The sequence below is a fragment of the Bidens hawaiensis genome, unplaced genomic scaffold (genome assembly GCF_021521415.1).
Source record: "Bidens hawaiensis isolate Kalapana, Puna unplaced genomic scaffold, B.hawaiensis_p1.1 tig00006190_1, whole genome shotgun sequence".
NCBI lineage: Eukaryota > Viridiplantae > Streptophyta > Magnoliopsida > Asterales > Asteraceae > Bidens > Bidens hawaiensis.
This window is the reverse complement of record NW_027491410.1, coordinates 318,980-340,564: the sequence shown is the minus strand read 5'-3', so window position 1 is coordinate 340,564 and position 21,585 is coordinate 318,980.

Here is a 21,585-nt window from a genome sequence, read left to right as displayed (position 1 = left end):
TAGACAAAATACAAGTATTACTTCAAACTTTAAGTTCCCTAAGGAGAATATGTCATTATATGTCATTAAGTTCCCTAAGGATAATTCTTGTTGTAAAAATACGTCATTATATTAGGCATAAGTAACAAGACTATTCATAATTCAAAAGAATATCTGGCTAAAACAGTAGTCGTATGTTAATGATATTTAAGTATACTAATCCTAATATTCCAATTAACATGATAGGTTGAGTCTAGTTATATAAGATTCTTTACTGATATCAACAAATAACTAACATGAGTGTTGGTGACAAAATTTAAATGTTAAGGCTATTATAACCATGAAAAACTGTTTTGTATCAATACTTAAGCTACATTATGACAGTTGTGAGGTTTGCATAGCCAACATAAAGTCACTCTTACCTTAAACTCTCATATTATTTGTTATCATTATCTGGATTGAAACATTTATTAAATAGAATTAGATAATACTACATACTTTCACAACTTTTGTTATCATGCAAATAAGAATTTAACAAAAGATAAATGAGACTTATAAAATTCATCAATTAAAACCAAATTTTATGAGAGAACATGACATGGTTGATGAGGGTGAATTTTATCTTATCTCATTCTTAGTGATTTTAATCATGTGTTGATGCCCTAAACATTACTTGTAACATCCCCAAAATTTTGGTCCAAATTTGACAACTTAGTAAAGTTGAAGGATCAAATTATTCTCTAAAATAAGTAATGAGAAAATTTAAATAAAGAAAATAAAACCATTGTATAAGGAAATAAAATATCCCATAAATAAAATTATCTAATGTTAAAGATATGGAATAAGGAAATTCCATCCCACATTGAAAGATGTAAGAAAGTGGAAGCATTCCACATGGGTATAAATAAGGAAGTTAAAATCAATCCCCCATGGAAAGTGTAAAGATTTGGAAGCTCTTTATAAAGAGGTAAAAATCCATAGTAATATTCTTTTTTGCCTAGCATGCACCCAGTGGTCCTAGCGGAGGGTGCGAAGCACCCGACGTGCACGCGCACGGGCTCGGGCGAAGTGTAACAACTCGGGTTTTCAAACTACTAATTTATATCCGTTACACGACCCACTTTTACGTTCGGGTTATTTTATCAAATAAAAATATCGAGTTAATTAATTTTTATGATAATATTGTTAATTATTTATATTTTATATATTTATAACTTATACATTATGGCATTTTTTAACCCAAACTAGGACTATTACCTTAAAATGTTTCCATTCTCAATCTACAAGGATCAATTTTGCAAATATGTGATAATGTTATTATATTACATCCTTTACCCATCTACCATCAGTCCAACCCGACCCGTATCGCAAACCCGAGACCCATTTGTTAACTTGGACCTCAATTATCGGGCTTTAACTTGGAAACTAAATCATGTGATGTGTTACTCCCATCAAATTGATCTTGCCGACATAATGAATTAAGAAACCAAGATCAACATGTTACGTATTGCCATTAAGAACAAACCGACGATATTGATATACGATATACCATATAGGCGCGATGATACTTCAATTTGATCTAACTACACCATCTTGGAGACCCGGCGACCAATAGCCCTAGGTTTAATTACGTTATAACAGCTTGCTTCTGCTTGTTCAAAGTCATGTTCTTGCCGGCAATAGTGGGGTCAGATATGCCGTCTGTACATCACCGTTTCTGGTAATTTTTGTATGTCTCATGTTCGTTTTCAATACCTCAACCTTAACCCTAACAGTAATCGAATCCACAGTTATCGGATTGATCGATTGAGTTATTTAGGGTTTATGTTCTTGGTTCACTAACTGTCTGGTCTTATTATATCAAATTCATGCTTTAATCATCTAAACCTCTAGCACGGTTGGCTAGGGGTGTGCGTGCTAGGTTTGTTGCGGCTGGGGGCTCGGGTTCGAGCCACCCCCAGCCCGAATTTTTAGCTGTTTGCTTTTTGTTAGCCACTTAAGACATGTTATTAACTTATTTAGCCATTCAAACTATATTATTAGTATATAATATAATAATAATTATAATTATTCAGTATTTTTGTTAAACACCGACATTATAACTAGTCATGTTTCCGAACATTGGATAAAACTATATATATGTATATATATATGTATCTATATGTAAAAGAATATTAAATGTTTGTAATTTGTTTAAGGCTTATAAAATCAGTATTTATTAATATTAAGTATTAAGTAAAATATGTATTATAAAACCGGCACTTTGATTCACGTTTCTTCATCATTGAATGTCTTTATAAACTTAGTTACTTATATATATATATATATATATATATCTAATAGACGTAATAAATAGATTTTATATAAAAGATTTTAAAAGAAATATTTAGTTATATACTATCATATATTATAATTTACTATTATCATCTAATTATTTATACATTAGTATTTTATTTACTCAATTAATTATAAGTATGTTTTATATTAAAATTATTTATTTAAATTATGTATTTATAAGTCTAATTATATGATTTTTATCAAGTATACGTAATGGTGATTCTATAAAATAATAAAAGTAACAATTCTTTAAAAATTATAACAATAATAACGGTTGGCAATAATATCAATAATAAAAATCAATAAACCGTTCAATAAACATTCTAATATCAATCATAACTCAATCTCCATCAAAATATTAATTTATTTAATCATGTTATATCTCTTATAATTAATTCTTATTATTATCATTTAACTAGGAATCCTTGTCGGTGTATCCCGAAGGGTTCATCATTCTCACATCATCATTTATAATTCTTTCATCCGATCAGGTGAGTAATCACTCTCCATTTTAACTCATTTTTTAACCGTTTTGGGGACTTAAGCGTATTTACAATATTTATCTATTATCTAGTATTCAAAACCGCAACTGTTTAATCCTTGTGTGTATATCAGTTTATGCCTAACTTGCTATTTGCTTACTTGCTTTACTTGAACCGCATTCGAAGAGGTCCAACATATTCTCAGTCTAGTATGATCATACGACCGTCGTAGTGGCCGACGTCCGACGCATTGACAATGGTTTCACCGACACCTCATTTTTGGTAACCAATGCCCATTCGCATGGCAACGGTTTAGCCCTTTCTTTATGTTTGATTGTTTATGTATGTGTTATGGTTTAACTGTTTATCTCACAGGAACAGTTTGCATAATTCTTTTATATATTATATATACTATTACTGTTGTGTCTAAAACTGGTGTTTTACTCACTCAACATGTGTTGTTGACCAAAAATATATTTTATACGCATTTGCAGGTTATTAGGTTGGTTGTTTAGCAAGATGAAGATCACGTAGAGATGCTTTTTAGGATACAAACTTAATTAATCATTGTTGTAATTTCGTTATACTTGATGTACTTAAATGTAATTGTTTTATTTGAAATTATTAAATAGATATTGAAACTTATAATGTTGCATGATAGTAACCTTGAGAGCTGTGACAATTAGTTCATGCCCCGGAATTTCCGCCTTAGGTTGGGGTGTGACACGAAGGGCGTTGGGCGATGGGCGCAATGTGGCGCTTTGATGGCACACTTTGCACTTCGCACGCTCGCATCGCCGCGAGCCGCCTTAGTATTTTTGGACAATGGGAGTTAAGGCCCGGAAGTGATAAGCTAACAAAAGACAATGGACTAAAAATAAAAAATTAAGTTCAAGGACCCATCACGCTACGCGATGAGCCCAGAACACAGGTCATCGCGTCTCGCGATGGACCTTAATGAGTCAGCGGACACGTGGCAGCTTCTAGTACGGCGGCGGAGGAATTGCGGCGCCGCGATACGCGACGGGATTCCTAAAACCCATCGCGTATCGCGACGGGTTGCAAAATCACCTATAAAAGGGGGGTTCATGGCACATTCATTTCTCACACCAAACTCTTTCTCTCTCTAGATTTACTCTCTCACTACCTTGGTTTCCGTGCCGACCCGATAATCGTCACCTCGTAATCCATGCCATACACCGACGAAACCTCGAAGTGCGTGCCACCGAAGATAACCCAACAATATATCTCGAAGTACGTGCACAACACGATGACCACCATATGTCGCCTCAATTTGCGTGTCAAACTCTGAGGTTCTGACAGTTTAAGCCGTAGAATGCGATAGAGAGTGGAAGTGCTGCTCGATCAACCTTAGTAATAGGACTTCGAATACCCGTGTATGGTAGGGATTCTGCCTAAGTCATTATTTTATTATATTACATGGCTTAGACCATTATCAAGGGTATAACCCAAACCTTGATCATAATTATGTTTACATAAGCTTTAAATATACAAAGGATGTTAGTAATGTTTCTTTACAATTAAGAAACACATAATTTTTCATTCATAAGGATATAGTCAGAATATAGTTTCTTCACAATTAAGAAACATAGCATTTTATATTCATGGAATATAATTAAAATATTGTTTCTTTATGATTAAGAAACATAAGATTTTTCATTCAATACTAGCAGTCAATGAATGTTTCTTCTTGAAGAAGAAACAGATTATAGATGTTTCTTCATGAAGAAGAAAAGCAGCATATGATTTTGTAAATAAATAAAAAGACTATATGTCTCAATATTTTATTCAAACAAATGATCAATCAAGGTTTAAAGCTATCAAAACCAGACTAAGGGTCTGTAGCCAGATCAAGTAACGATCTGGATATTTATATAAACCTATTTTATAGTAGGTCAATCATAAATCAATCAATCAATCAACCAATCACAGTCAAGGTTTCAAACGAGATCACCAATCATTCAGAACAGACAATCACAGGTGAATACGTTCAAACCTTTTATAATGTAAATTCGTTAACCTTTTTAATAAGTCAAAACATATTTATACTCGATAAGATGAACGGGTGTTTGTCTTAATGAGTCAGTCAATGTTTACATGAGGTTATGTGATCTCTAAAACGTTATTATACAAGATAGAAAATAAAAGCAACCCAGACTGATTACACATGTGTCTGGATCCAAACATAACTATTCAGTTCATCAATCAATGGCCGGGGTGGCCGCGGGCTAACGGTTATAACTAGTTCTCCTTGCATGGGCTATACACATATAGCTCGAGGAAACAATTGTGTGTGTGTAGGGGAGTGGTACAAATCCCAGATGTGGTCGTGCATCTGCTGAGTGTACAGAAAACTATCATTGTATTGTAATTGTCATTCAAAATATTTTATAGAGTCATACGTGTTCACCAGTATATAGCTGACGTATTTTCCCCACATTTCAGGGAAACATATTAGCACAGGTAACAAGAAACATAATCATTCATGATGATAGACGCTCGCAAGGTATAGATGGCTCAGTTTTAAATTATTAAAATATTATAAACAAGATTTAAAAAATATGATTTATAAATCAAACGCTTGGGTATTTATTACCCGAGGAGTTTTCAAATAAATTAATATTATATTCAAACCAAAGTCTCCCGCTAAAATAAACCGCAACTCTGATATATTTACAAAACAGGTACCAACTATTGGTCATACGCCTAGGCCCTAAGCTGGGGTGTGACAGGTTTGTATCAGAGCCATTGATCTTAGCGAATTAGGTATTTAATCATACCTAGGCTTTGATCAGAGATAGATATCAATCTTATAAATAAGAGCCATCGGTTTCAACAAATTAGGTATTAATATATTGGTACCCAAGCTTTAAATTAATTAAATGAGTAGGGATAAGCAAGGATTGATAATATCCCTAAAAGCATATGTCTTACATAAACTACTTTGGGCATATATGTCAAGTAGTTAAACATTCAATCACCACACTCGAATCTGAGCCATCAGTCATGGCGAACACTAATAACAGTTATTTCACAAGCATTATCAGTCAAGAATAATCGATAAATTCATAATTTGCCATATGAAGGTCAACCGAAGTATCTTCCTAGCAATTCATAAGTACTCATAGGAATATCAATCACAGTTACAATAAATTAGATATTTGACTGAAAAATATCTAAATAGAATATTCAAATATTACGGATAAGATAGGAACGCATTCCTACTTTCAATCAAACCTCACACAGATGTCCAATCACAATAGTTATACCAGTCGACCTCGATTTAGTAAAGGAAAGGGATACACTAGAACGTCTATACTTCCATATCATGCGTCCAATGACGAAGACTCATATCAAACGAAAATGGAAGGAAATTTAGATTCATTCGATACTAAGACTCCATTAGTTCTGATAAGTGCAAATCAGAATACGCAAGGAGCAGGATCAAGTAAATCAAAACCAATATCGTCAAAAGGGAAAAAGAGTAATGGAGACAATTATCAAGAACAAACAATATATTTAGCATTTCAAAATCCTTACTTCACTCACACTCAAGGAAAAACATTTGAATACGATTCAGAATTTCCTTAGAAGGAATGTATGACATTGAAAATAAGTCTAATCATTACGAAATCAATGTCATCAAATTAGCATAAGCAATGCTTAAGAAAGAAATGGAAAAAAAGGAAAGACAAAAGAAAAGGAGATAAGCAAAAAGCATCAAGAAGGAAAAACAAGATCAAGAAATCAATCATTCATTAGAAAAAATAGATAATAAAGATCTTAATAGATATAATCAGTATAGCAATACAACAAGAGCATAAAACTCTTAAAGTAACTCTCCTAGCAAAGTCTGGAAAAAAGATAATGTCAGCATAAGGAAAAGTCCAGGTGGACAGAATCCCAAGGATAAGTGACCTCAAGCCAACACTAAAGAAATATTTTAAAAGGGGCGTAAATAAACCTAGGAAGAGAATTAGAAATTCTCATGGATTGTCTGTATACAAAATATGTACTAGTCATTTCAAGAACATACAATAAGGGGCAAACTAGTAATATCTATATAAAACCACATTAACAATCATTAAGATATTCGGAAAAAGCTATGGTTATGGTAATTAAGAGATATATGGATATATCATCTTATAAAAGTTCCTAAATATCATTGTCAAAAGGGCAAGACATATGGATTGTGCCCAACACAAAACGAATAACCTCAAGGAAAAGTTAGTTAAGGTCCGATAAAATTTAGAAAGAAATTCCTTTAAGAATACGACATACTTATTAAACGTTTCATAGATTTCTTGTAGCATTAAGTTCACATTGTAAGAATAAATATATTTTATATATTTATTTATATAGCCATCATTATCATTTATATAATAATAGATCAAAATAATTAATTATACCTTATTATATATTAGCTTGGTAATTGTGATGGGCCATATTACTCTTAATAGCTAATAAATGGTTTCCCCTTGGGTGTATATATAGAGAGAATATATTAACATCATAAAAAAATCTCACACACATAAATAATCATGTGTCTCCTCTCTCTTCTAAACCGGGTTCCTCGCAAGAACCCTAACCATCCTTAACTATACATCCTAAAGGGGAACTCGATCAAGATGACAAGCATGTTGACTACATCATACCCTGTTGCGGTTACTACTCTTCATGCTGTAGCAGGTTCATAGGTTTAATATTTATCATGTTTTATATTACTTACATGAAGAACTGATCAACATGTGGCATCAGAGTGATGTTGATTAATCAGTTCTTCATGTTTTCCGTAAATCTGTAATTGAATCGGAAGACATGGACTAAAACTTGATAAACCCTAATTTTTTAGGTTTCTTTTTTTCATGTTCTATTACGAAAACAATACATGAAACTGTTTAAAATCGCTAAAATTCATATTTAGTAAACTCTAATATTTTCGAAATCTGTTAATTTCATGTTTAAAGATTTCGATTCCAAGTTTTTTTTATGTTTAATTGTTAAAATTTTCGATGATGCTTTTCGTGTTCATCATTATTATCGAAAATTATACATATGCTGGTTCAAAATCTAGATTAAAATTTGTTAATGATTATTTAGGGAAATATTTTTTTTAAATCTTGGATAACTTAGAAGTTTTAATATTTTCTTAAAAGATTTGAATCCCCTTAAAATAGGAAACAAATATAATTGTTAATCATTAAAAAGATTTGAACCAAATCTTATCATTATTAATTTAGTTAATAAAGATCATGAGTTAAGGGCTTAAGCCAGTTTACGGGTTCACGGGCTATTTAAAAATAATGTATTATGGGCTTAAAATAGCTTATGTGTTCTAAGACTTTATGAGTTTCTAAAATGGTTTGGGGTCATAACCCATAAACCCGAAAACTCACTAATACCGGATCAACATTTTCCATAAAACTCCATAAAATCATGTAAATACCCAAATACTGAAAAACTCACTAAAAGCCGGAAACTGGCAATTCTCGGGAACCCAAAATTTCCGAGAACTAATTCCGCAAAATAAGGTCCTACCGGAAACTTAAAAATCCTTACTCTAAACATTTTCTGCTATTAACTAATTAAATGTTTTGTAAACCTGAAATATTATAAAATTTTACAAAACATAAAGGCTTAACTTGAATGAACTTTTGATGTAACACTTCTACCCAAAGGTGATGAGTTACATTTACCCTATTATTCAAGTATAACTGAAAAGCTTTTGTCAGTTTTGCCTAACATGATACAAATGTCTCACTTCTGCCCAAAGGTGATTTGTTACATTTTATTTAGCAAAATTATCTCGTGCATAATTAAAATAATTGTCTCACTTCTGCCCAAAGGTGATGTGTTACAATTGTTTTGCACATATACTTAAATAAATTTTAATTCTGTCCAAAGGTGATTTATTTTTTGTTTAAGTAGAACTATTAATTATAGTCTATTAGTTTGATGTTAATAATAGACATATCACATCTTCAATAAAATATAGTGATCTTCATATTAATGATCCTTCATTAATCTAATGATCATAAACTTTAATCTATATTATTTTAATATCCCATAATATTACTCACTATATTTTCTTCCATAAATAACGATCTCATCCAAATCATCCACTCTAATCTTAAAATACAATTGAATTTTGTCCCATAAAGAGTTTTAATAACATTTAGCTATTCTCAATTTTAATTATTCATTAAGACATGATATGGATATCCTACTTCTCTTTCTAATAACAATCATTATATTAAAAACTAGAGCATAACAAATGGGATGCGTCAATCATAATGTCTCTTATAATAATGATAATCAATAATTTATTTAAATAAATGTTATCACTAGAGTTATTCTTGATTTAATTTTTCCTAAGACTAATCAAAACAACTCATGCGATGCATGCATTCTTTCTTGAAATTCTAACTATAAGGTTAAATGGCATTTTCGAATACATTATAATGTAAAATACCATAACCCATAAAATTAAGGGCTTACGCATGGAAATAAATTTAGTACATTACATACTAAAATTTTAGCAGTACAATTTGGTGCCTTACGAATCAACTATAACACTCAGAAGTACCAAAGGAAAATGAGTGTGTTGATCAGCAACATATGTACACGAAAAGAAATGTCTGGTGCTAGAAATAAGATGTTATTCAACTCACTACCACTAAAACCTAAAAGAGGATAATTCTAAGGTTCATAGACAAAATACAAGTATTACTTCCATCTTTAGGTTTCTTAAGAAGAAGTCCCATTGCAAAAATATGCCATTAGATTAGGCATAGACATTACAAGACTATCCATAATTCAAAAGAACAACTGGCTAAAATTGATAGTTGTATAATATTGATATACAAGTCTGCTAATCCTAATATTCCCATTAGCACATGATTTGTTGAGTCTAGGTCTATATGTTTACCCGAGATCAACAAATAACTAACATGAATGTTAGTGACAAATTTAAATGTTAAGGTTATTAGAACCATGATAAACTGTCTTTTAATTACACTTTATGATACCTTAAATATTCTGAAGATTAATCAGAATTTAGTATCAATACTTAAGTTACATTATGACAGTTATAAGGTTTGCATAGCCAACATAAAATCACTCTTACCTTAAACTCTTATATTATTTGTTATCAATATCGGGATTGAAACATTTATAAAATAGAACTAGATGATAATGTATACTTTCACAACTTTTGTTATAATGCAAATAAAAATTTAACGAAAGACAAATGAGACCTATAATATTCATCTATTAAAACCAAATTTCATGAGAAATCATGACATGGTTGATGAGGGTGATTTTTCATATAATCTCATTCTTAGTGATTTTAAATCATGTGTTAAATGCCTTAAACATTACTTGGCTTAAGGAATAAGTATGAGTCCACCATAAGTTATATTTCACTGACATTCGTGAAACTTATTCAAACGGAATATTCAGACATAATTATTTTATCATTTAAAATGCTATTTACTTGTATCTAATCAGTATTCTATGGTCCGCGGTCTTAAAGAGATCCGTTCATATATACTTAATACGATTTCTTCTAAATATGTCCTTTAAGTTTATTATGACATCTGGATGTTAATGGAATCAAATCAAGTCTAACATATATATGACAGATTCCCACGTCCTGTACATCATTGAAACTTCTCTTGTATTTTTCCTAGAGATATTAAAGATCAGTGGGAGCCTTAAGTGTCTCAATCATAACTTACAAGATTTGCAAGAGGTGGGGGAGTGAAAACTTGATATTATCTCAAATACACCTCTTGTACAAGACACTGCTCCATCATAACACTATTCCATCAAAACTTATCTCTTTAGAATTTACTACTACTCTTACAAAAGTTTCATTGTTGCTTAAACGTGGACAAATTCAGATTTTTTACTAAATTAATCCTCTCCAATAGAAACTGCAACAACTTATATTATTAACTTGTTTCTCTGTTAGAATCTATTGGTCTTTAAATACTGATCCTAAGTATGCTAATTTCCTAAAGGTTTCTAAGGTCAGTGAGAGCAGTAAAAGTCTTTATAATGATTTGTTAGAAGTACAAGAGGCGGGGGGAAGAGAGATATTAAATTTTACTCCAATTACACCTCTTGTACACCATACTGCGCTAAATCTTACACACAATCTTGAAAATGATAGCAACCTAACTAAGAGCTAATCCATAAAACTGAGACTTTTAAAATTACCCAATAATCAACTTAGGAGGCCATCTAGGTTTTAAAACCTACTAAATTTGATGCTTATGTAACCTCCCTAACTAAAGTTGAATTGGATGTTGGAAAGTTAATGATCATACCCCTTATAATTAAACCATTATCATCAATCATAATTGACTCCATAAGTCGCTAACGTTTTGAGATTTGGTTGAATCACCTAAAGGTGTTCATAACTAAACTAAATCCTAACACAAACGTTAAGACACTAAGAAGCATAATTGATTATTAAAGGTTAGATTCAAAAGGGAATAAATCATCAAAGAATCTTATAACCTATATTATAAAACATTTCTTTGAGGACCATCACTGTTCAAGTAGCTTATAATAGTTAATGAGCTACGTTAGAAGAACATTAAAACAACTTTCCCTACTAACTGACTTACATATCTACATGCTCATAAAACAACCTAAATGTTATAAACTGAAGGTTAATGAACATTTAGTCTATAAGTCAATAAAATCCATATATGGGTTAATGCAAACATCAAAATTTGATGAAATATTTATACAATTATTTTCATCAAAAACCAAGTGGATTAATTTACCTACCTCAAGATGAGTGGGAGCAACTAAAAACAAATTTGTCCTTATATAGATGACATTCTTCTGACAAGTATATGTTACATAAGTCAAAGCATTGTTCACACACTTTGATATGAAATATCTCAAAGATATCCCTTACATAATAGATATCATAACATTCTGAGATAGACCCAAAGGGACATTAGTTTTGTTCTATAAGTTTTATCTTAAATGGGTCCTTACACATGTAACAAACAATATTGTTCTATTTAGAGGATAATAGGATCATTGAGATTATTACCTTATGCTTCATTAAGTAGAAGCCTTATGTAGGTTCAAGTCTATACTCGTTTAGATATTACTCAAAATTGTAACACACTAGATATGCCTAGATTAATGTGAAACATCTAAAAGAGTATTAAAATATCTTTAAAAGAAACGAAAGACTATAATTTAAAAGAAGAAGTGAGAATTCAAACCGGTATATTACTCTAAACTTTGTCATATTCAGAGATAAGAAAATATAATTTTCGGGATATATTCTTATGCCAGTAGATAAATCTATCTCATGGAGGAGTCATAATGAACTGATAACAACAACTTAAGTCATAACAACATAATATGTTGATTAATTACAACGTTGTTGTCAATAAATGTTGTTGAATATTTATTAGTGGACTCATAAGTTTTATTAAACTCCAAATAACTTATATATTGAAGACTAATTGTGATAACGTCAGCTACCAGGTTTTATCAAACAGTAACAGTTTGATAGGTGTTGCATTAAATTTTGATATGAAATTAATTATTTGTTTATGAACGAATTGAGGAATCTAAATTTTCATATCGAATACATTCATGAAATGTTTAAGGATCCTATAACTAAAGGTCTATTACCCATAAGTATTATGAAAGCGCTTATAATCATGAGGGGTTTATTAATGACCATGTACAACTGCATATCGTACTATGAATGATTAACTATTAAATTTCCTCATCAGTTTTGATTTTGTACCTCTCTTAATATGTTCTGCATGCATAATGACATATAGACGAATTAAATATACAAATCAAACGTTCTGAAGGGCTTACTTGAAAATTTTGATCATAACTACTTAGGTTTTAAATAAGGACTGCAGTATGATTAATGGGGGTCTTGAGCTGATGTTCAATTCAATAACTGTATTTCTCTGCTCCAGTTTGAGTTTAAAACTAAAATGAGTGTTAACTCCTGATCAGGCTTATCTAATACTCATAATAAATGATTACTCGGCCAAGTGGGAGAATGTAAGAATAAATATATTTTATATATTTATTTATATGGCCATCATTATCATTTATATAATAATAGATCAAAATAATTAATTATACCTTATTATATATTAGGTTGGTAATTGTTGATGGGCCATATTACTCTTAATAGCTAATAAAGGGTTTCCCCTTGAGTGTATATATAGAGAGAATAAATTAACATCATAAAAAAATCTCACACACATAATAAATCATGTGTCTCCTCTCTCTTCTAAACCGGGTTCCTCGCAAGAACCCTAACCATCCTTAACTATACATCCTTAAGGGGAACTCGATCAAGATGACAAGCATGTCGAATACATCATACCCTGCTGCGATTACTACTCTTCATGCTGTAACAGGTTCATAGGTTTAATATTTATCATGTTTTATATTACTTACATGAAGAACTGATCAACACACATATCACGCAGTATATCATCAGTATATAAGTTTCTTTCATACTGATGCAATTCCATCTATAGAATGTTGAACCTAAATAGTCAAACAAATGAAGTTTCCAACCAAAGAAACAACAAGAATATGACACAATCTGACCATGAGATTTCTGAATGATATTTAGTCAAAATGCAAGAGAGAATTCATGACACAATGATCTCTCTTATCGATATAATGCAATGGGAGATATACAAAATTAAACATTCAAATAAGATTATTAGAACTCACCCATACCGAAATCCTTATCATCATGGAAAAACCATTATAGTTTCAATACGGATAGTAAGAACTTCAAGAACCATTTAGTAACTTAAGGTTTTAAGAACTTCAAACCTATGAACCAAAGGAATTCTATGGCAATCAAGGTGTTATATCAACTTTACGATGACTTGAAAAGATCGAGTCCATCATCATCATTAGTCAATGTACTAAGATTCAAAGGACTTTGTACACACCTTTATAATTCAAAGGTAAAGCTCTAGAATAGTGGAACATTCTAGTCATGAGAAAGGGCAAAGGAACCTTGTATCAAATAAATTGGGAAGTATTTAAAGAACTCGTATTACAGAAGTTTTGCCCCATACATGAAGTCAATTATATTCAAACCAAGTTTCTAAACCACAAGATGAATGCTATAAATCTCATGGGTTGTAAATACCAAGTTTCTTGAATATTATCAATCAACTCCGCGTCTAGACAACTCAGAATACAACAAAGCTATTTAATACATATAAAGGTTACCCAAAGATATATGAGATATAGTAAGAACCCATATGCCACACACTACCTCCTCGACCATGGAATTGGCCAGATATTTGATCAATAGTATGGTAAGAAATACGGAGGAAAAGGCAACAATCAAACAAAGAATAACATCAACAAGGAGAAACCATTTAAATCCAAAAGACCAATATGTCAGAACTGTGATAACGACATTATGGAAAGTATCGAAAACAGAACAAGAACAATACATCAGTCACATGTACATTCTATAACAAAACCGGTCATTCTGAAGACGACTGTAGAAGGAAAGCAGTTGCATGCTTCATTTATGGAGAAAAAAGGACATTTTTAAAGAGAATGTTCAAAGATGCAATTAAAGGATCAAAAACAATAGGAAGGAAGGAAACACAAGGAGCATCTGGCAATCAAGAAAAGAAACAAACAAGAGTAGTCCGAGACTCAAAGGCATAAGAAATAGTTAGTTAACTCTTATAAACTACTTGTTAACTAGTGGTTAAACAAGAAGTTTTGTAACAATAAAAGGGTAAGTTAAATCCCTTAGCATACAGATCATGATAAAGAATACTTATAAGAAAAGAGATAGTTAAATTTCGAAAGTTCTCGAAATATAAGAAATCATCTATAGAAAGATGAAATAAAGAGAATAATGAATTTAACTAGACATAAAAGTATGTCTTTTCAAAGGAAAATCAGTTAGCAGACCTTTGAAAGTTCAAGGGTATAATCAATGGAAATAAATGAAAGGAATCCGTCAAGATCATAAGTAAAGGATATCATTATTCAAGAATAAATATCTTGAATGTTATCGAGATGAATAAAGGATTCGGTAGACTGAATTCAAGATACAATCGAGTTAACATCAGTAAATGTTTAGAATACACAAGGTAAGGTAAATAGTTAAACACAACTGGCCACTTTGCTTAGCAATTTACAATTACCTATGACATTCTGAACTATTAACTGAATACATCATCCAAAAGATGTAAGTTAACAACAAATGAGGAATTTTAACCATTCAAACAGTTCGAGTTAAGCTCAAGAAATAGATTAGGAAGAATCTGGTAAGTAAAGAATTATTCACAACGAATCTCGAGGACGAGATTCATTCCAAGGTGGGGAGGATTTAACATCCCCAAAATTTTGGTCCAAATTTGACAACTTAGTAAAGTTGAAGGATCAAATTATTCTCTAAAATAAGTAATGAGAAAATTTAAATAAAGAAAATAAAACCATTGTATAAGGAAATAAAATATCCCATAATTAAAGTCTTCTAATGTTAAAGATATGGAATAAGGAAATTCCATCCCACATTGAAAGATGTAAGAAAGTGGAAGCATTCCACATGGGTATAAATAAAGAAGTTAAAATCCATCCCACATGGAAAGCGGTAAAGATTTGGAAGCTCTTTATAAAGAGGTAAAATTCCATAGTAATATTATTTTTTACCTAGCATGCACCCAGTAGTCCTAGCGGAGGGTGCGAAGCACCCTACGCGCACGCGCACGGGCTCGGGCGAAGATAACCCAACAATATATCTCGAAGTACGTGCACAACACGATGACCACCATATGTCGCCTCGTTTTGCGTGTCAAGCTCTGAGGTTCTGACAGTTTAAGCCGTAGAATGCGATAGAGAGTGGAAGTGCTACTCGATCAACCTTAATGATAGAACTTCGAATACCCGTGTATGGTAGGGATTCTGCCTAAGTCATTATTTTATTATATTACATGGCTTAGACCATAGTCAAGGGTATAGCCCAAACCTTGATCATAATTATGTTTACATAAGCTTTAAACATACAAAGGATGTTAGTAATTTTTCTTTACAATTAAGAAACACATAATTTTTCATTCATAAGGATATAGTCAGAATATAGTTTCTTCACAATTAAGAAACATAGAATTTTATATTCATGGAATATAATTAAAATAATGTTTCTTTATGATTAAGAAACATAAGATTTTACATTCAATACTAGCAGTCAATGAATGTTTCTTCTTGAAGAAGAAACAGATTATAGATGTTTCTTCATGAAGAAGAAACTCAGCATATGATTTTGTAAATAAATAAAAAGACTATATGTCTCAATATTTTATTCAAACAAATGATCAATCAAGGTTTAAAGCTATCAAAACCAGACTAAGGGTCTGTAGCCGGATCAAGTAACGATCTGTATATTTATATAAACCTATTTTATAGTAGGCCAATCATCAATCAATCTATCAACCAATCACTGTCAAGGTTTCAAACGAGATCACCAATCATTCAGAACAGACAATCACATGTGAATACGTTCAAACCTTTTATAACGTAAATACGTTAACCTTTTTAATCAGTCTAAACATATTTATACTCGATAAGATGAACGGGTGTTTGTCTTAACGAGTCAGTCAATGTTTACATGAGGTTATGTGATCTCTAAACGTTATAATACAAGATAGAAAATAAAAGCAACTCAGACCGATTACACATGTGTCTGGATCCAAACATAACTGTTCAGTCCATCAATCAATGGCCGGGTGGCCGTGGGCTAACAATCATAACTAGTTCTCCTTGCATGGGCTATACACATATAGCTCGGGGGAACAATTGTATGTGTGTAGGGGAGTGGTACAAATCCCAGATGTGGCCGTGCATCTGCTGAGAGTAAAGAAAACTATCATTGTATTGTAATTGTCATTCAAAATATTTTATAGAGTCATACGTGTTCACCAGCATGTAGCTGATGTATTTTCCCCACATTTCAGGGAAACATATTAGCACAAGTAACAAGGAACATAATCATTCATGATGATAGACGCTCGCAAGGTATAGATGGCTCACATTTAAATTATTAAAATATTATAAACAAGATTTAAAAATATGATTTATAAATCAAATGCTCGGGTATTTATTACCCGAGGAGTTTTCAAATAAATTAATTTATATTCAAACCTAAGTATTCCGCTAAAATAAACTGCAACTCTGATATATTTACAAAACAGGTACCAATTATTGTTCATACGTCTAGGCCCTAAGACGGGGTGTGATTACTTGGCTTAAGGAATAAGTATGGGTCCACCATAAGTTATATTTTACTGACATTCGTGGAACTTATTCAAAACTGAATATTCAGACATAATTCTTTTATCATTTAAAAAGCTATTTACTTGTATCTAATCTAACTTCTATGGTCCATGGTTTTTAAAGAAAGCCATTCATGTATACCTAATATGATTTCTTCTAATATGTCCCTAAGTTTATTATGACATCTGAACGTTAATGAAATCAAATCAATTATAACATATATATGACATATTGCCCCATCACGTACATCATTGAAACTCCTTACGTAGTTTTTCTAGAGACATTAAAGATTAATGGGAGCATTAAGTGTCTTGATCATAATCTGCAAGATTTGCAAGAGGTGGGGAGTGAAAACTTGATATTATCTCAATTACACCTCTTGTACAAGACACTGCTCCATAACAACACTATTCCATCAAAACTTATCTCTTTTGATTTTATTACTACTCTTACGAAAGTTTCATTGTTTCTTAAATGTGGGCATACTCCGATTCCTTACTAAAATAATCCTCACAAGAGAAACTAAGCGGACTTAAATCATTAACTTGTTTCTCTATTAGAATATATTGGTCTTTAAATATTGACCCTAAGCATGCTAATTTCCTAAAGGTTTCTAAGGTCAGTGGGAGCAGTAAAAGTCCTTATAATGACTTGTTAGAAGTACAAGAGGCGGGTGGAAGAGTGTCATTAAATGTTACTCCAAATTTAACTCCAATTACACCTCTTGTACACCATACCGCATCAACTCTTACACACTTAGAATCCTAAAAATGATAACAACCTAACCAAGAGCTAATCCATAAAACCGAGACTTTTAAAATTACCCAATAATCAACTCAGGAGGCCATCTAGGTTTTAAAACCTACTAACATTGATGATTATGTAACCTCCTTAACTAAAGTTAAAATGGATGTTGGAAAGCTTACTGATCAGACCTCTTCTAACTAAACCATTAATATCAATCAATCTTCTAAATGGAATAAAGCTATTATTAGCAAAATTGACTCTATAAGTCATAATAACATTTGAGATTTTGTTGAAACACATAAGGGTGTTCATAACTAAACTAAATCCTAACACAAATGTTAAGACACTAAGAATCATGATTGGTTATTAAAGGTTATATTCAAAATGGAATAAATCATCAAAGAATCTTCTTACCTATATTACAAAATATTTCTTTGAGGATCGTCATTGTTCAAGTAGCTTAAAATAGTTAAAGAGCTATGTTAGAAGAATATTAAAACAACTTTTCATAACAACTGGCTTACATATTTGTATGTTCATAAAACAACCTAAAAGTTATAAACTGAAGGTCAAAGAACATTTAGTCTATAAGTCAATAAAATCCGTATATGGGTTATGCAACATCATAATGTGATGAAATCTTAATACAATTATGTTCATCAAGAACCAAGTGGATTAATGTACCTACCTTAAAATGAGTGGGAGCGGCTAAATCAAACTTGTCCTTATATAGATTACATTCTTTTGACAAGTATATGTTACATAAATCAAAGCATTGTTTATACATACTTTGTTATGATAGATCTTAGAGATATCTCTTACATAACAGATATCATAACAATTTGAGATAATTTAAAAAATAAAAGTGAGAACTCAAACCGGTTGATTATTCTAAACTTTGTTATATTCAAAGATAAATAATGTAATTTTCAGGATATATTCTTATGTCAGCAGATAAATCTATCCCATGGAGGAGTCATAATAAACTGATAATAACAATCTAAGTTATAATGACATAATATGTTGAACAATCACAACGCAATTAGCGATAAATGTTGTTGAAATTTATCAGTGGACTCATAAGTTTATTAACTCCATATAAATTATATATTGAAGAATTACTGTGTAAAAGTCAGCTACCATGTTTTCTCAAACAGTAACAGTTCGAGAGGTGCTGCATTAAATTTCGATATGAAACTAATTATTCGTTTATGAACAAATTGAGGGATCTAAATTTCGTATCGAATACATTCATGATATGCTTAAGGATCCGATAACTAAAAGTCTCACCCATAAATATTATGAAAGCGCTTATAATAATGACAGGTTATTGATGACTATGCGCAACTGCATATCATACTATGAATGATTAACTATTAAAATTCCTCATCTTTTTTGATTTTGTACGTCTCTTAATATGGTCTGCATGCATAATGACATATAGACGAATTAATATACAAATCAAACGTTCTGAAGGGCTTACTTGAAAATTTTGATCATAACTACTTAGGTTTTAAATAAGGACTGCAGTATGATTAATGGGGGTCTTGAGCTGATGTTCAATTCAATGACTGTATTTCTTTGCTCCAGTTTAAGTTGAAAGCTAAAATGAGTGTTAACTCCTGATCAAACTTATCCAATACTCATAATAAATTATTACTCGGCCAAGTGGGAGAATGTAAGATTAAATATATAATTATATATATATTTATATATGGCCATTATAATCATTTATATTATAATAGATCAAAATATTAACTATACCTTATTATATATTAGTTTGGTAATTGTTTATGAGTCATATTACCTATAATTAACTAATAAAGGTTTTCCCTTGGGTGTATATAAAGAGAGATAAATATTAACATCATAACCTAATCTCACATATATACAATTTTGTGTGCCTTCTCTCTCCTAAACCGGGTTCCTCTCAAGAACTCTAACACCATCCTTAACTATATATCCTAAAGGGGAACTCGATCAAGATGACAAACATGTCGACTACATCATACTCTGTTGCGGTTACTACTCTCCATGCTGTAACAGGTTCATAGGTTTATTTTTATTCATGTTATTTATTACTTACATGAAGAATTGATCAACATTTTTTTTTGGTTGCATACAAGTGGCTTTTAAAAATGAAAGAAGATGGACTACGGTAGCTACCATTATACAACTAAGCATTTTTGGGTCTAGAACAAACGCAGAAGTTTAAACTTTTGATAATATACTTAATTATTCCTTTTTATGGTTTTCTAGCCGCTTTTTAAACGCTATAACAGATTTTGTTGATTGGTTAAATACATGATGTCAGTGATGTAATTTTGATGTTGTTACCCCCTTAGCTCCTTGCTAATGGGTACTTTTGTAATTTCAAAGATGTTGATTAAAAATACACATAGTTAAACGAAGAATCACCTTGTGTTTTATTGCAGAAAAATGATGTATTCTTCTAGAAAGAGAAATCATTCTTATAATTAGTTAAATAATTTACGTATATTAATAAAAGAGAGGGAATATTTTACTATTTCAATTTAATACAATGAGTAAAAATTAATGAAGGAGATCTTACTCTTCGACAGGTCTTCGTTTGCCACTTCACGTGGTATCACGTGATTTGAAATATGCAGTTGTTCTCTAATATTCAATCCTGTGTAGTTTGTATACTAAACTTACGAATTACGATATGTTGAAGCCTAGTTACATATATTTGAATCGTATATTCTTTATTCATGAAACTCATGAAATGTTGATGACTTGATGTCACTTGGAATATAAATTAATAATACTTGGATCTATTTGATATGAGACAATAAAATAGATAATGAAAATAAGGAGATAGTGGAATAATTCCTTACCATTTTATTGTCCCATTTAACCAACCTACGAGAATATAATAAATTGTACTCAGACTACGTGCAGGCTTTGGAACGTCTAAATGGTGCTCTCTCAGACTTTGACATTGGCGGTTTCTCTAATAAGGACACCGCCCCATCAAAGCCTCAAAAAACTTTGGCGAATGCCCTTTTTGGCAAAATAGCTCAGAGCCTGGGAGAAGTTTTTGGATTGTCCCCCCGACAGAAGGCGGTTATTGAATGCTTACAAGGTCCTCATGTCCAAGATTTTCTGACCGTTATCCCGATTGATGGCTTGGGTCAAAGCATGTCTGCGGTCGAGTATAGGGCCATTCTTAAGTACCGTTTGATGGTCCCAATGTACCCAGAAGACGAAACATGTCCGATCTGTCGTAAGGCTTGCCTGGATAAATTCGGAGAGCATGCGGTACATTGCAAGGAGATGCCTGGGTTCAAATACCGACATGATTGGGTGCGGGACGTTCTTTGGGACATCTTAAGGCGAGCTGGGATATCAGCTAAAAAGGAAGCCCCCGTAAACTTCCTTACAGACCCCACGGAAGGGAGATCCACTCTACAACCGGAAGATTTGCTCGTCTTTGGTTGGGCCGGGAGAAAACACGCTTGTGTTGACCTCACAGGGGTATCTCCCTTAGCTGGTTAGAGGGATAATGGGTTTGTAGCTGGGCAAGCAATGAAAAGGGCTGAAACGAAGAAGGTGGAGAAACATGCTAAAGCATGCGAAGAGAACCAACATGTTTTTGTTCCTCTGGCTTTTGATACCTTTGACTCCTTGGCACCGGAAGCTATCCGTTTCCTAACCAGGGTCC